Genomic DNA, 17452 nt, shown 5'->3' on the forward strand with positions numbered 1-17452 from the left:
CCAGGCCGAGAGGGAGATGTGGTATTGAAGTCCTTAGGTGGTCAGGGATCCTGGGTCCCAGTAGCCCCATAGCGCTCTCCACCATGATACGGTATCATAGGTCCTACAGCGGAGATTTATCTCTGAGACTCTGGGGATGGGGGTGGGGAGATGGGGGATCGAGGGGGGGGGGTCTTACCAAAGGGGATGGCATTTGAGCGACGTCTTGAGCAATAAATAACATGATTTCCCAGGCAGAGCAGGTGTTTTATCCCGGGAGAGAGGGTCGCACAGGCCGAGGCTCCGCATGAGAAAGACGATGCACCGGGGACAGGATGAGCTCAGGGCGGCCTTCTCGAAGGGCAACGAGTTTGAGAAGAGACGGGACGGGCAGGTGGGGCCGCACGGCAGCCAGTACCACGGCTCAGGCATTGGAGTGCTACGCTGAGGCCAGCCCGGAGCCTCTCCCATAGCCGGCAGGGGCCTGGCAGGATCGGATCTTGGCTCCAGAAGAGAAATTGTTAGCAATGTGGACATGGAGGCGAGACGGAGCCCTGACTCGGAACTCCTTGCTGTGCATCTGCCCGTGGCTAGGTGGAGGGTGAAACCGAGTTCCTGCCCGTGGGGGACTCATATTCCAGTGGGGGCCGGTGGGGACACTCTTTTTTTTTTTTTTTAAATATATTTTATTGTTTTTTTACAGAGAGGAAGAGAGAGGGATAGAGGGTTAGAAACATGGATGAGAGAGAAACATTGATCAGCTGCCTCCTGCACACCCCCCACTGGGGATGTGCCCGCAACCAAGGTACATGCCCTTGACCGGAATCGAACCTGGGACCCTTGAGTCCGCAGGCCGACGCTCTGTCCACTGAACCAAACCGGTTTCGGCAGGTGGGGATACTCTTGCCTCGGCCCAGGAGGGGACAGGATGAGGCTGTCACTAGGGAGGGGTAGATGCATGTGAACAAGAGGCCAGACAGCCGGCAGGATGTGGGGGTGCAGGAATGGCCGTTCCCGGAGCCCCGGCCGTGGTCACTGGGGAGGGAGGCGAATGGGTTCATTTTTAAAGAAATATATTTCTTTATTGATTTCAGAGAGGAAGGGAGAGGGAGGGAGAGAGAGAAACATCCATGATGAGAGAGAATCATGGATCGGCTGCCTCCTGCACGCCCCACTACTGGGGATGGAGCCTGCAACCCGGGCACGTGCCCTTGGCTGGAATCGAACCCGGGACCCTTCAGTCCCCAGGCCGACGCTCTATCCACTAAGCCAAACTGGCCAGGGCATCATGGGTTCTTTTTGGATGAGGACACTTGCGCTGCCTGCAGGGCATCCATTGGGGCGCCATCTGTCCGCCAGGCAGATGACAACTCGCTTCGGTGCTCGGGGGAGCGCTGAGCGCCGGAGACAAGGATTTGTGTGTCCTGTACTCGGGGAGGGGTGCTGGGACTGTGGGCTCCCCAGGAAGAGGGAACAGCCAGCCGAGAAGAGGGCTTGAGGGTGAAGCCCAGGAAGCGTGCACATTTAAGCGTCAAGAGAAGCCAGGAAGGCCCTGGCCGGTGTGGCTCAGTGGATAGAGCATCGGCCTGCAGGCCAAAGGGTCCCGGGTTCGATTCCGGTCAAGGGCACGTACCTCGGTTGCAAGCTCCTCCCTGGCCCCGGCCCTGGTTGGGGCTCGTGCAGGAGGCAACCCATCGATGTGTCTCTCTCACGTCGATGTTTCTCTCTGTCTTTCCCTGTCTCTTCCACTCTCCCTAGAAATCAATGGAAAAATATCCTCGGGTGAGGATTTAAAGAAAGAGAGAGAGAGAGAGAGAGAGAGAGAGAGAGACCAGGAAGGAGGAGGAGCCACTGTGCTGATAATCAGTATGGGGGAAAACAGCAGCAGACCTTGATTCTGACTGTCCACGGCCCATTCTGATTGGGGGCAAGAAATTCATTTTATGTTACCATCGGGATCGGGTAAGCAGTGTGAGTTCTGGGTGCCCATACCTCCTGGACCGAAAGGAGAGCAGGGCCGGGGAGGGGAGGCTGCGGTTGGGAGGGCGGCGGATCTGCGTGGAGATGCTTGAGGCGTGGCTGCGGGAGAGTCAATATCTTCCCGCCTTCCCTCCCGCCTTCCCACCGTTACCGGCGACTGGCGTTCAGCAGGGTCCCTGGGTGGCCACGGAGGCCCCGGGTGGCTTCCTTCGGGGGATGCGAGCAGAGGGGACCCTGTGCACGAATGTATGACGGTGGCCGGGGGACTTCCCTGCTGTCGCCCCTTCCGTACCCCTGGGTGCTGGGACGTCTTAGGGGCTCAGTGCCTCCCAGGCGTGACCTTCCCCCACAGTCCTTTGCAGCCCTGCCCTCCAGTCCTCCAAGGACTCACCTTCTTGGCTGTCTGTCAGTTCACCTTCAAAGGTGCCATTGTCAGGGAGCGATCCCTCGGTCAGCCTCACCCCCTGTGACCAGCGAGTCCCTCCACCTCGCCATGCTTTGCCTCCTTCATCTGGAAATCTGGAGGAACGGGGCTGCCCTCGGCACCTCCCAGGGGGCGGGCTGTGCCGATGGAGGAGGCAGGGCCAGGGGAGGCGTTTTGTAGACACAGCTCAGTTGTGATGGCGTCTGAAGGGACACGCCGCTGCGCCTCGGGCCATCGCGCCTTCCGAATGGGCAGGGAGGGTCCGGGGTGCTGGGCACAGCCTGTCAACGCCCCCCCCACGTGCGGGTCCCGACCCCGTGGAAGCTCATTTTGTGTGACACGATGGCAGGCAGCCCCAGGGGGCTCTTCTGCTGCAAAACGGGTTGTGCAATCTGTGCTCCGTCCCTGCCGCGGGCGCGCCCCGGAACAGCCACGGCTGGGGATGGAGAAGGTCCTTGTGCCGCGGAGAGGAACTCCCCAATAGCTGTAGGCCCCAGCCCAGGGGGTCCCTTTTGGGGGCTCGCAGAAGCCTCTGGAAAAAGCAACTGAACGTGTGAGGCAGGCGAGTGATTCATTCCAGGGGCTTCAGAGGCCCAGGAGGGAGGCCGCTCCCGCGTCCTGTCGCCCTCCCCCTTCCCTGCTGGCGTCCCCGTCTGCTCCCCCCACCCCTTCCCTGCTGGCGTCCGTCCTGCTGGGAGCCTCTGGGGGCAGTGGGCCAGCGTCCTCAGGGGCCGGGCGGGGGGGAGGGGGGGGCCGGCGGGATGAATGGGCGCTGCTGCAGTGAGGACTAGAGGACCACGAGGCACTTGATCCACGTGGAATGCCTCTCTCACCCCCAGCGGCTGGCTGTCTCCTTCTTGAGAGTCTCCTCATAGCTCTGCAGGTGGGATGCCGCCGTTGGGGTGCCTGTGGGCTGGAGATCTCGGGGTTCCTAGTCTTCAGTTCTTTGCCACGTGTGGGCTCCAGGGAAGCCAGGGTCTGCGTTGGGAAGGAGCCCTTAACAGCAGACCTGCTCACGGGCTTTGAATGAATAGAAGAGGGCCTTGCGTGGATTTAGGAGGTAGCCAGGCGACTCTCCCTCTCCCTCCCTCTCCCCCCCCCCCAGAGAGTGGCTCTGCTGAGCGGCTGCCCCTGCAGATTTCATCTGCATGGTAATGAGGGCACGGAGCTTCTGCCCTACCTCGATCCAGAGGACGGAGGATGCGTTCTTTGGGGGCTCCCCAAACACACCCGAGGATCTAAAAACGGGGGTGACCCTGCCCCGTCTCTGCAGCCGTCGCCTTTGTGCCCCTGCGGCTGCCACGCCGTTCAAATCGTCCTCGCTCAGCTTCCTCCTCGCACCCTGGTTACCAGGGCCTTTCGTCCAACAACGCAGAGCCGGTGGAGGCGGGTCCCTGCCTGCCCTCTGCGGGGTGAGGCCGGTGTGCGTCTCACCTCCCACGTGCCTCGGTCTTCTAAGAGCCGGCCTTTCCTCCGGGCCCCGCTGAGCTGAGGCTGCTACTAAACTGGGTCACGCGCTCGGTGCCGAGGCAGAAGCTCGCTTCCACGGAAACGCAAGGGCTGGTCCCGGGCCCATTCCTCCCCGGGCCCTCGATCGGCACGGAGACTCCGCTTTTGCACGGCTGTTCCTGGGCTCAGACGGACACTCACCGTTGCTCTCAAGTTGAAGGGGAAGATGGCCTCCCAGGCACGGAGCGTCCAGAAGAGGCTGCGCTCGGGATGGCCCGTGGGCCTGGCAGACAGACGCCACGTCGGGGGCAACATTCGCGTCAGACCCGCCGAGCCTATTGGTTTGTGTCGCCCTCGGGTGCTGGGCCGGTTCCCGGGCCTGGACTCCCCGCGTCCCCTTTCCGCCTTCACAGAGCCGTCCTGTCCCTTAGGAGACAGCTGACACCTCACGTCTACTCTTTCTGCGCCCTCGTGGGTGGTCCCGGGGCCCCCAGCTCTGAGAATTCTCAGAGCACAGGAAACATGGACAGCTGGGCTGGGGAGGACGATGGAGAGAGCCTGGTCCAGGGGGGTGATGGGAGCCCCTTAGCGCCCTCCTAGGGTCAGAGAGGGGGCTGCGGGGCCTGGCCTAGCAAGCCGCCCAGAGCCCCCACCTGCTTTCCTCTCACTGGCCTGTGAGAGCCCCGCACCCAGCCGGCCCTGTCTTTCTAGAGAGCAGGAAAAGGTCCCTGTCCCCCATGCAGCTCGGTAGTGTGGCCACTGAGAACAAGTCTGTCTGAATCTGTCTCTGCCTCAGTCTCCTCGTCTGTACAATGGGCATAATACCCTCGCCATAGACCTGCTGGGAAGGTTCCATAGGTGCATATATGAGAAGCACACAGAACAGTGCCTGGCATGGGGTGAGGTTTGAATACGTGTTGACGGTCAGGGTCCTCATGCTCTTCATCATTATGATTTGTGTCGTTTTTACTTCTGGAAGCTCCTGGAAGCTCCTAGAAGCTGGGGTCCACAGCTGTTTCATCCACTCAGCGAGGAGGATATTGTTGGGTTGAACAGATATTGTTGAGTTGAGCCCTTGATGATGCCTAGCCTCTCTCTTCCCTCTCGCTTCCGACATCCGGGTCAGGTGGCAACAACAGCTGCGTAAATGGCAGGAAGGACAGTGGGAGGGTTCTGCCTTGAACTTTGCCCTTTCCTCCATGACTGACAGCACCTGAGGGGTCTGAGTTCTCACCGCTCTGACCTGATGGGGTTCAGACATGCTTTGAGCTCCTATGATGAGAAAGTGAGCTGGACTTTCAGCCTCTGATCTTCCAGTAGAGGCCCCGGTGCACGAATTCATGCACAGGTGGGGTCCAGCGGGCCCACCCCAATGGGGGCCGATTGGGCTGGGCTGGCGCGGGGGGGGGGGGAGAGGGGCTGCAGGCCTATCGGGGGTGGGACCGGCTGAGGGGAGGGGCCGTGGGAGGTTGGCCGGCCGGCCCCGCCCCTGATCGGGCGGTTGGCCTGCTACAGTGGGCGTCATAGCAACTGGTCGTTCCAGTCGTCATGGCGTTCCGGTCGATGGCTTTTTATATAGATAGGTTATCCACGCTTATGCTTCCTCAGCAGGAACGTATTAAGCGCTTACTCTGTGCAAGCATCGTGTGAAGTAGGTACTGAGCCCGGAAATCGTTGTCTGCTATCGCCCCGCCCTCAAGGAGCTCGAGTCTGCGTGTTGATACGTGTTGTCAGTGCCCTGGTGCTGCCATCACAAAGCACCGTAGACCCGTGACGTACACCACAGAAATGCACTTGCTCAGAGTTCTGGAGGCTGGAGGTCCAAGACCGAGGTGCTGGCAGGCTGGTTCCTGCAGATGGCCGCCCTCTAGCTGTGTCCTCACGTGATCCTTCCTTGCCGTGTGTGTGTGTGTGTGTGCGTGTGTGTGTGTGTGTGTGTGTGTGCAGAAAGAGGAAGGAGAGGGAGCACTCTGGTGTTTCTTTTTATAAGGACACAGTCATGTTGACTTAGGACCCCACCTTTACGACTTTATTTAACCTCAATGCCCTCCTTAGAGATCCTATGCCCAAATACCCAGCCACAGCGGGGGTCAGGGCTTTGACCTATGACTATTGGGGGACACGAATCAGTCCTTAGTAGTGGATTCTAAAGGAAGGTACATGTTCATTCTGATGAAAAGATACGACGAGGACCCGGAGCTCTTAGCCTAGCCAGGGGAAATCAGGGAGGGCTGCCAGGAGGAGGCGAGAGCAGAGCTGAGTTCTGAAGGGGGAAGAAGGGGGGAAAAGGAAGCAATACGAGCAGAGTTGTAGACACACGAACTTGCCTGTGTGTGAGGGTAGAGAACACCCTGGGGCTTTTACAAGGCATTCACTTACCAATTCGTGCCTTTTATTAAGACACGCACCTTTCCCAAGGTTTGCTCTACGCAGACTAACACGCTGACCCTGCTGGCGGGGTCCAGAGACCATCCGGAAGCTCAAATTTGCAGAGTTTCCCCAATACAGGGCCCTTCATGTTTGCTCTAACCTAATCAACCTACTGCTAGACACTCCCATGATTCGATTACAGCTGCTGGCCACTAACAAAATCAATCGACAGTGGCTCCCCGGGCCCCCCGTAGGCCCACCCGTGGTTCAGGTCAGGTAAATATTGGGTTATCACACGCAGTTTGTCTGCGGGAAAGTGGCTGGTTAATATCTAGGGTAAAGGAGGTTATATCCGCTTGTATTTTTTTTAAGTCGTTTCGACTTTCTCTTTTATGGGGCAGTGCCTTCCCTCCTTAGTCAGAACATTTCCTTGGTTTGCTTTTCTCTTCTTCTGATATTTTAAGTTGAAACTGGCCCGTGTCCAGGTTGGAGATCGGCTGGCCCGATCAAATTCAGCCTGCTGGCCCCCAACTGCCCCCACCTGCCAGCCTGATCGCCCTCACCTGCCCCCACCTGCCAGCCTGATCGCCCCCAACTGCCCTCCCCTGCAGCGTGTGGGAGTCAGGCCTTAGGGCTGTGGCCCTCCACGGGGGCGACCTGCCCTTCCCAGGACCTTTGTCCATGTCGGGAGACATTTTGGTTGTCGTGCCTGGAGCGGGGTGGGGGCTGTGTGCTCCCGGCACCCAGAGGTCCAGGAAAGCAGGTACTGGCCCCCGTGTCCACGGTCCGAGCGCGAGAAACCTGCTCTGGCTGCGGTGGGGCAGGTGGCCAGGAACAGGTGTTCCGGGTGAGGGATGCTAAGGGCCCAGGGGAGGTACAGGCAGCAAGGGGTGGGGGAGAAAACCTGTGATTTCAAGGGAACTGAAGGGAGGGTCAAGGAAGAAACGGAGCCAGGGGTCCCTTAGCGTGGGTGTCAGAGAGAAGAGGGATCACTCCTGTAATGGAGACATCAGGAAGGGAACTCATTTTAGGGAGATGATGAGTTTGGCCTTAAGATATTTAAATGCTGACATGCAGGTGGGATTGCCCGGCGGGCATTTGAGACTGAGGATGGAGTGAGGGAAGCTGGGGTTACCAATGCGGATTTAGGGGTCCTATGGGAGGCGGTGATCGCACCGTGTGGAGGCTGAGGGATGGGGTGGGGTTGGGGGGTGCACGTGAGTGACGCCCCTGGGGGCCGGGGAGGAGGGACAGTCAGGGGTTTGAATCCCTGCTCCATCGGTTACTACGCCTGTGATCGTGGGCATGTCCTTGAGCCTCAGTGTCCTCCCAGGAGACCGAGGGCTGCTCAGGGAGATTGGCTGGGAGACGGGATCACGGGGTGTGGCCAAACTCAGGGCCGAGAGGGTGAGGGCCGGGTGGGCGACGGCGGACGTGCAGACTGGGAGGGGATGGATGGGGAGTCCAGTACCCCCCGCCCCCCCCCCCCGTGAAGAACGCACGCGTGGCTGTGGGGGACAGCCTTTTCAGGATTGGTTTGTGAGTGCGCCTCCATAGAAGCTGGCCTCCCTGGCCGCCTCCAATTATCCTTTTTTCAGTGCCTGACAGAAGCTGTGTCTGTTTGCACTTCATAGCACATGACCGGCATCCTCTTTTCCCTCCCTTCAATAAGGGAGAGAAAGTATCGAGGAGAGAGGAAGAGATGAGCCGGGGAGTTATCAATGAGAGGAGAGAGACGGCAGAGGGGAAGGCGTATTTCTGCGGGATCTGTCCTTCTCACCCCCAAACGCCTGGCCTGGAGCAGAAGAAATAGTGCTAAGTGTCCTACACGCAGGACTTGTCTGGAGCCCCGTGAAGGAGGGGGAACTGTCCATCCTGACGAAACCAGGGCCGCGGGGTCCGCAGCAGCACAGGGCGCGGGCCTGGGCGCTCTTCTGGGTTGAAATCTGAGGTGCGGAGGTCCTACAGGTAAGGGCCAAGGTCATTGTCCTTGGCGGGCGGCTGCTCAAGGGGAAGCTTTTCTCAGCCACGAACAGTTCTTAGAAGCAATTCCTTCGGCGGGTGAAGTGCAGCTCTTTCCTTTCTGACAAGTAAGCAGGCCAATTTTCTCCAGAAAGGGAGCCCCGGAAAGTGCCATGTCAGCACGGCCGTGCCGGTTCAGACAAGTGGAGTACTTGAGCTCTCATCTCCTTTCAGTGGTGTGAGCGCCTCACCTGAGGATATGGTCCCGTATGCACTCCACCCTGACCTCTCACAGTGACACTTTTTATATATATGCTAGAGGCCCGGTGCAAGAAATCTGTGCATGGCGGCGGGGGGTGGGGGGGGTCCCTCAGCCCAGCCCGCACCCTCTTGCAATCTGGGACTGCTGACTCCTAACCGCTCACCTGCCTGCCTGCCTGATCACCCCTAACCCCTCTGTCTGCCGGCCTGATAGCCCCTAACTGCCCTCCCCTGCAGTCCTGGTCTCGCCCCCAACTGCCCTCCCCTGCCGGCCTGATCTCGCCCCCAACTGCCCTCCCCTGCCGGCCTGATCTCGCCCCCAACTGCCCTCCCCTGCTGGCCTGATCTCGCCCCCAACTGCCCTCCCCTGCCAGCCTGATCACCCCTAACCCCTCTGTCTGCCAGCCTGATCGCCCCTAACTGCCCTCCCCTGCAGTCCTGGTCTCTCCTCCAACTGCCCTCCCCTGCCGGCCTGATCTCGCCCCCAACTGCCAGCCTGATCACCCCTAACTGCCTCTGCCTTGGCCCCCACCACCATGGCTTTGTCTGGAAGGAAGTCGGATGTCTGGAAGATGGCCGGTTGACCCAGTCTAATTAGCATATTACCCTTTTATTAGTATAGACTAGAGGCCCAGTGCAAGAAATTTGTGCACAAGTAGGGTCCCTAGGCCTGGTCAGCAATCAGGGCTGATTGGGGCCTTCCGGCTGCCGGCTGGGGCCTTCCTTCATTCTGCACTGCCCCCTGGTGGTCAGCGCATGTCATAGCAAGCCATTGAACTCCCGGTCTCCCGGTCAAACTCCCAAGTGGACACTTTGCATATTAGCCTTTTATATATATAGACTAGAGGCCCGGTGCACGAAATTCGTGCACGGAGGGGGGTTGTCCCTCAGCCCAGCCTGTACTCTCTCCAATCTGGGACCCCTCAAGGGATGTTCGACTGCCCATTTAGGCCCGATCCCAGGGACCGGGCCTAAACGGGCAGTCGGACATCCCTCTCACAATCCAGGACTGCTGGCTTCCAACTGCTTGCCTGCCTGCCTTCCTGATTGCCCCTAACAGCTTCTGCCTGCCAGCCTGATCACCCCCTAACCACTCTGCTGCCAGCCTGTTTGCCCCCAACTTCCCTCCTCTGCCGGCCTGGTTACCCCTAACTGCCCTCACCTGCAGGGTTGATCACCTCCAACTGCCCTCTCTTGCAGGCCGGGTGCCTCCCAACTGCCCTCTCCTGCTGGCCATCTTGTGGTGGCCATCTTGTGTCCACATGGGGGCAGGATCTTTGACCACATGGGGCAGCTATATTGTGTGCTGCAGTGATGATCAATCTGAATAGTACTCTTTTATTAGATAGGATAGAGGTCTGGTACAGGGGTGGGGTCCAGCTGGTTTGCCCTGAAGGGTGTCCCTGATCAGGGTGGGGTTCCCTTGGGGCGTGGGGCGGCCTGAGCGAGGGGCCTGTGGTGGTTTGCAGGTGGGCCACGCCCCCTGGCGACGCAAGCAGAGGCTCTGGTATCTGGAATTTATTTTCCTTCTACAATTGAAACTTTGAGGCCTGGAGCAGAGCCAAGCCTGGGGTTCCCTCCGAGGCCCGCAGCCATTTGTGTTGGGGTTATAATTGAAACTTTGTTGCCTTAAGTGGGTGGGCCCGGCCAGGGTGTGTGGAAAGCTTTGCTTCCCCTGTTGCCGGCGGCAACCCTGGCCTGCTCTCTCAAGCTCCATTCTGCCGCCATTTGTTTGAATTTGTTTACCTTCTATAATTGAAACTTTGTAGCTTGAGTGGAGGCTTAGGCCTGGAAATGGCAGGCGGAAAGCTTGGTTTCCTCTGTTACCTAGGAAACCTTGTTCTCTGTGGCTGTAGCCATCTTGGTTTGGGTTAATTTGCATACTCGCTCTGATTGGATGGTGGGCGTGGCTTGTGGGCGTGGCTTATGGGTGTGTCGGAGGTATGGTCAATTTGCATATTTGTCTATTATTAGATTAGATTGTTCTGTCCATTTCCATTGGCCTGTCAATGCATTTATGATAATTCTATCAACATCCCCCCCCCTCGATGGTTTCTCCCAGTTGCCAACCCAAGGTGATGTACATGTCCACCTGTCTTTCCATAGCTTATCTGTTCTGTTTTACTCAATCTGGACTTTCACTTCTGTGTCTTGGGAGAAGTGAGGATATGGTTTATTTTCGTCTCAAGGGCTAGCCGGTTGTGCCACCACGAGGCACTGAGTCGTTCATTTCTTTCCCGCTGTTTGGAAATAACCGTTTTCGTAAGATACTAACGTCGTTTAGATGCCCGGGTCTGTTTCCGGGCCCTTTATGATGTCCCATGGATTCGGTGTCTCTCCCTCTGCCATCACCGCGCAGTGTTACTGCGTGTTCCCTTTAAAATCTGACGGCGCGCACCCCCACTCCTGCCCCTTCTTTTCCCAGATGCTCTCAGCTGGCCCCATGAAACTGTTCTCCCCGAGACATGTTAGAGCCACGTTGTTGATTTTGTCGATGAACCCGGGGACAAGTGGCATCTCCCCGATGCTGAAAAATGGCAGGGCTCCTTGTGACTGCAAATCTCCTTCGGGTCCTTGGGTAGAACCTTTGTGACGACGGAGAACCTTTGTGACGACGGCCGCGGCTTCGCTGAGAAAATACCACGGACCTAGGGAACACGACCGAAATGAGAGAACTAGACCGAGAGCGGGGCGCGGGGGACCCTCGGTGGTTTTCTCCGCCCTGTGCGCCCCGGGTCCCCACCCGCCCCCCTGTGACCGTGCACCCTGAGCCATGACCATGCAGAAGCCGCCAAGGGCAGGTGTTGCTTAATGAGACTCACCTGTGCTGGGCACGCTCCCGGATGCTCTGCGTGTTACGGCGCTTACCTGTCACAGGACCCGCAAATCAGTGATCATGAGCTCCGTTTCACACCAGAGTGGGACCCTAAGAAAGGACAGAATTTTGGCCAAGACAGGGAGGGGTCGCGATGGGCCAGCAGGAGGCAGGTGGTTGACCGGGGTTTGGACCAGGCCTCTCTGAACCCCAAGTCCCACCTCTTCCCATGGACCGAGATATTTGCTCCCCTCCTTCAGGCTGAGAGTGGGCCCCTTTGCTGGTCATCACCTGGCCGGGGAGGAGTCGGGAGCGCCCCCCCGTGGGTGTGGGGTACACACAGCTGTCACCGTGGTTGGGATGCAGGGGAGGAATGTGGGCTGTCTTTCTGTTTGTGTGTTTAACACAAGATCTGGACCCGCGAACACTCCTGTGCCCCCTCCGTGGCTCCAGGGGCCACAGGTGCTTCCAAGCTGGGTGTCCTGCGTGGCGAGCTTGATGGAATCGCCCCTTGAGCTTCCCACGCGGCTGTCACAGCTGGAAGGCGGCCCCGTGCGGGAGGTGGGGATGGGGGGGGCCCTCTCTAGGCTCTGCTGGTGGCAGCTGCCCCGCCTCGGGGAGCCCGGGCCGGCGCTGCAGCCGCAGCTCTGCTATTTTAAGCTGCCCGCTATGCTCCGCTGGAGGCTGCCCGCGTCTGGTGCTGAATCATGATCCAGCTCGCTAATTGCAGCAGCGCCTGTGGCCTGCCAAGGACCCAGACGGGCATCTGGCTCTGCGTTCTGGGTTCCCGTGATATGGGGAGCTGGGGGCGGGCGGGGGGGGGGGGGCAGGTGGATGATGAACATCCTGGAGACGGGGGGCCAGGCAGGCCCGGCGCTGCCAGGGTTCTGGTACTAGTACACACCTTCGGGTTTATCGATCTGCAACACTTCCCTGAAGCACTCGCTCCACGTCATCCCCGGGTCTGCTTCGAGGTGAGGACCTCGCCGTCAGACGTGGATGTTTTCGCAACCTTATCCCCGCCCTGAGAGCAGATAGCCCCTCCCTGCAGACCGGGTTCAAAGCCTGCGTGTAACACACAGGAGGCCAGATGTATGAGGTCAAGTCTGTCTTGGTCTGGAAGTCAGTTATGGCTGGGCGTTGGTTATTTCTGAAACAATGGGGATTTGAGGAATATTCCTACAGGGGGTTTGCAGCTTTGGGCCTGCTCTCTTCCACTGCAGGCCTGTCTGCCCGGGCTCTCTCTCTCTCTCTCTCTCTCTCTCTCTCTCTCTCTCTCTCTCTCTCTCTCTCTCCCCCTGAGCCCCTTATCGGTTTGCACGCTGCACGTCTTGGGTGGGACTTCTGGGACCCAGCTCCCCAGCGGTCAGAGCGGGCTGGTGCTGTGGCCTTTGGACAGAGGCCCCTGTGCGTGAGCGGGGATTTGAAGGACTAAGCGTTGACCGCCCCTTCCCGCCTTTGAAGGTGGTATGCCTGCCCTCCAGGCCTTCTCTGCCCCGGGTGGTTTCCTGTCTCTCCTCTAACACAAAGGTGACTGGTTTCTCCTCACAGCTCTGTGTGCTCTCCCAGCTCCGCACCCCGTGTGCAGGTCTCCAGGGTCAGGCCTCCGGGGTCAGACGCCCCGTGTCTCCCCGCCACCCTTTTGGAAGGACTGACAAGCCTGTGGTTGTTGCAGCTTCCCAAGCCTGAGTCCTTGTCAGTGCAGGAGGCGGGGCCCAGAGCCTGAGTCCTTGTCAGTGCAGGAGGCGGGGCCAAGAGCCTGAGTCCTTGTCAGTGCAGGAGGCGGGGCCAAGAGCCTGAGTCCTTGTCTGTTGCCAGGAGGCGGGGCCAACAGCCTGAGTCCTTGTCAGTGTCAGGAGGCGGGGCCAACAGCCTGAGTCCTTGTCAGTTGCCAGGAGGCGGGGCCAACAGCCTGAGTCCTTGTCAGTTGCCAGGAGGCGGGGCCAACAGCCTGAGTCCTTGTCAGTTGCCAGGAGGCGGGGCCCAGAGCCTGAGTCCTTGTCAGTTGCCAGGAGGCGGGGCCAACAGCCTGAGTCCTTGTCAGTTGCCAAGAGGCGGGGCCAACAGCCTGAGTCCTTGTCAGTGCAGGAGGCGGGGCCAAGAGCCTGAGTCCTTGTCAGTTTCCAGGAGGCAGGGCCAACAGCCTGAGTCCTTGTCAGTTGCCAGGAGGGAAGGTGGCCGCAGCCTCGAGACAGCTGGCCAGCGGGGGATGCTGTAGATCTTGGGAGGCACAGCAGACGGGTGGGGGCTGGCGCGGTGGGGAGTATGGGGTCCCTCTCTGCTCCACCCCCCACTGCCACCCCCTCCTTCTCAGGAGACAACAGAACCCCTCCAATCAAAACCCTTCCTTGATCCTGGCCCCCCTGCCCCAAAGTTCTCCTCCTGCAAAGATGAGCTCCCAGAGAGAATGGCCCGTTTTTAGCCTCTTTCCTCACATCCAACTCACTCTTCAACCCACCGCAATATGGTTCCCGCCCCCACCACTCCCCTGAAATCACCCCGGCAAATGTCACCCCGGAAGACACGTCAACAGCGCGTCCAGGCGCCCGGCGGAGCCTCGCCTGTTCTTTCTGGAATCTCTCTCCGCCCGTGGCTGCCGGGACGTCGCTGTCTGCTCCCCTTTGCAGACTCGAGTCACCCCCCGGCCCTGGAGGCGCTCGTCCCTCTCGGATTGCTTCCTGGGCCTGATGAGGGTGCGCAGCTGCCCGCTGGACGTTTCTCTGAGCTGTGCCCACGTACCTCAAGCTCAGCGTGTCCAACGCGGAACCACACTCTTCCCTCACTGGGAACGCGCGTCTCTCTCCAAGTTCCCCGTCTGGGCGAATGGCAGGGTTGCCACCTGGCCCTCCACACAGAGGCCCGGGTCACCCTGAGTCCCCAGTTCCGTCTGGCCTGGCAGTTTCCCCCGTCTCTGCCGCCCTCCTTCCTGCTCTCTTCCCGCTGCCCCTGGGCCATCACAGAAGCTGCCCTGCGGGTTCGCTCCTCGGCATTGCCGCCGGCTCTCCTTTCCGGGGGAAGCATGACTGGAGGTGCCGGGGGTCCTCTGTGCGGCCCTGACAGCTCGGCCCACAGAGCAGGGGACCCCCCTGTTCCTGTGAGGGCGGTGGCCCCAGCTTTCTCCCCTCCCCTCCGGTCCCTTTTATTCTTCTCCACCCACTGGCCTTGTGTTCTAAAAGAGAAGGACTGCTTTTTTTTTTTTTTTAATATATTTTATTGATCTTTTACAGAGAGGAAGAGAGAGGGATAGAGAGTTAGAAACATCAATGAGAAAGAAACATCGATCAGCTGCCTCTTGCACACCTCCTACTGGGGATGTGCCCGCAACTAAGGTACATGCCCTTGACCGGAATCGAACCTGGGACCCTTCAGTCCGCAGGCCGAGGCTCTATCCACTGAGCCAAACAGGTTTTGGCTAATATAATTTTTATTGCCCCAGCTGGTCTGGCTCAGTGAATAGAGCATTGGCCTGCGGACTGAAAGGGCCCGGGTTCGATTCCGGTCCAGGGCACATGCCGGGTTGTGGGCTCGATCCCTAGTAGAGGGCGTGCAGGAGGCAGCCGATCAATGATTCTCTCTCGTCATTGATGTTTCTATTTCTCTCTCCCTCTCCCTTCCTCCCTGAAATAAAAAAAAAATATATATATTTTTTTAAATAAATAAAAATTAAAAATTTTATTTTTTAGAGGAATAGAAAGGGAGAGGGAGAGAGAGAGAACCATCAATGTGAGAGCAGAACACCGATAGGCCACCCCGATCCGGGATCGAGCCCGAAACCCAGGCATGTGCCCTGACTGGGAATCGAACCGGCAACCTTTTTTTTTTTTTTTTTTAATTTCTTTATTGATTAAGGTGTCACATATTTGTCCTCATCCCCCCATTCCCATCCCACACCCCTCCCCACGGATGCCCCAACCCCCTGTTGAACTTAACCGTTGGATAGGCTGATATGCATGCACACAAGTCCTTTGGTTGATCTCTCCCCCCTCCCCCCAACCTCCCCTATCCTCCCTCTGAGGCCCGATAGTCCGATCGATGCCTCCTTGTTTCTGGTTCTCGAACCGGCAACCTTTTGGTGCCTGGGATGGTGCCCAACCAACTGAGCCACACCAGCCAGGGTGGGGAGGACGCCTTTTCTTATGCTGCAGTTAACTCATCTTTCCCATGTTGGATGAAAGATGTATGTATGTACGTGGAAATGTCCGCGCGTTCGCCATCCACTAAGTCTTTTCTCCGCACTGTATTTCCAACCAGACAACAAACCCTGCCTTTTTCCCCGGGCCTGTGCAGATCGGCCCTGGATACATGCACTGTTTCCATTCGCCTTTCCAAAGGGATGAGAAATAGTCCAGGCCGTCCCTCGGAGTCCAGGGACCGAGGCTGGGACAGATCTCGCCCTGTTCGGGCGAGCAGCCCTGCCCGGCTGGCCGCCTCCATCTCCGCCTCCGTGGCGGGCTCTCTGGGCCCCTGGGATCCTCCCCGAGGAGCTGTGTGCTGCTGGCCTCGTTTCCTCCTTCTGAGCCGCCTTTGTCTTCCCTCTGTTTGTGCTAAAAACCCTGCCCCGGCCTCTCGCGCACAGAAGCGGCCCGTGATGACTCTGTAAACCGATCGTGCAGCGGTAACCACACAGCTGACACGGCGGGGGGAGCCCGAGGTGTGACCTGACAGTCAGGTCCCCAGCTCACGGGCGCACGCACGTGGCTCCGGCTCTGGGGCCGCGGTGGCCTAATTGCGTCTTCTGAGCAGGTGGCTCGCTCCCAGGTCTTAAGGTTTCGGTAGAGCGTCTGCCGTTAGCACGCGGCTGTGGTGAGAGCTCCCGTTTCCTCCCACGCCGCCCTCCCACCCCCCTGCCCCCGTTTTCAGGAATTCATTACTCGGATCCTCATAGCTGTCCCTCACACCTCAGGCTAAATCTAGGCACTCAAGGCCTCACCCACTCAGCGCCGTCCGTGGGATGGTCCTAGGAGGGATCACTCATGCATCTGCTGATGTTTGAGCATATCATGGGGGGACTATAACAGGCAAAGTCGGCCCTCACAGGGGGTACAGTCTAGAGCAGCGGTTCCCAACATGGGGCACACGCCCCACAGGGGGGCAGTTTGATGTGTAAGGGCGGCAATTCGAGAAGGAGGTATGAACAGTGAACTTTTTGCATTTCTTATGGTTCTAGGGGCCTCATCTACAGCATATTCATACATATTGTGACATAGTGATGAGTTTCAGTTCTCTATTCTATGTTTAGAAGCCCTGAGTGCCAAGGGCACGTGGCCAGGGACATCCACGGGTGGGGGCATGGTGGAAGGTGGCTGTTGGGAGGCACTGCTAGAATGGTCCCTTCCCTCCCCTCCCCCATGTCCCCTGAGCCAGGGGGAGCCATAAGGGACAGGGGCCGGAGTGTGAGGGGTCCAGCTGAGGGCCACCCAGCCATTGCATGAAGTCTTAACCCCTGGTCCTGTGTGTGTCCCATGGCCCGAAGAAGGAGAGGCTTGTCTGCAGAGACTCCCATCTCCCCACAACTTCCTCCAATCACCAAGAATTGCAGACGAGGCCCGGCCGGCGTGGCTCAGTCGGTTGGGTGTTGTCCCCTGCGCTGAAAGGTTGCTGGTTCGATTCCTGGTCAGGGCACGTGCCCAGGTTGCAGGCTCGATCCTCGGTAGGGGGCGTGCAGGAGGCAACTAATCAATGTTACACTTTCACATCGATGTTTCTCTCTCTCTCTCTCTCTTTCTCTCCCTCTCTATTCTTCTCTCTCTAAAAATCAATTTTAAAAAATCTTTAAAAAACAACAACAGAGCTGAAACCGGTTTGGCTCAGTGGATAGAGCGTCAGCCTGCGGACTCAAGGGTCCCAGGTTCGATTCCGGTCAAGGGCATGTACCTTGGTTGCGGGCACATCCCCAGTAGGGGGTGTGCAAGAGGCAGCTGATCGATGTTTCTCTCTCATCGATGTTTCTAACTCTCTATCCCTCTCTCTTCCTCTCTGTAAAAAAATCAATAAAATATATATATATATAAAAATATATATATATATATATATATAAAAACAAAACAAAACAACAACAACAGAAAAGAATTGTAGAATAACTCATCCAGGGCGGCCAGGCCACGTCGGAGTGCCCAGGAAGTGTATGTTAAAGCCTCCGATCCAAATTACAGCCTCAAAAATAACTAACGACGCCTGGTTGAAATGGACAGGCCCTGAGAAACCATATGTCT

General features: G+C 58.3%; 1 long non-coding RNA gene across 1 annotated transcript; it reads right to left on the reverse strand.

Moving 5' to 3' along the window:
* Positions 1-11044: 11044 nt before the first annotated feature.
* LOC129148277 (uncharacterized) lies at positions 11045-12247 on the reverse strand. The gene is made up of 3 exons (XR_008555355.1): positions 12145-12247; positions 11248-11351; positions 11045-11073 (listed from the first exon to the last, which is right to left on the reverse strand). It is a non-coding gene; the product is annotated as an uncharacterized LOC129148277 (long non-coding RNA).
* Positions 12248-17452: the final 5205 nt, after the last annotated feature.

Source organism: Eptesicus fuscus, chromosome 24 (assembly GCF_027574615.1).
Source record: "Eptesicus fuscus isolate TK198812 chromosome 24, DD_ASM_mEF_20220401, whole genome shotgun sequence".
Lineage (NCBI taxonomy): Eukaryota > Metazoa > Chordata > Mammalia > Chiroptera > Vespertilionidae > Eptesicus > Eptesicus fuscus.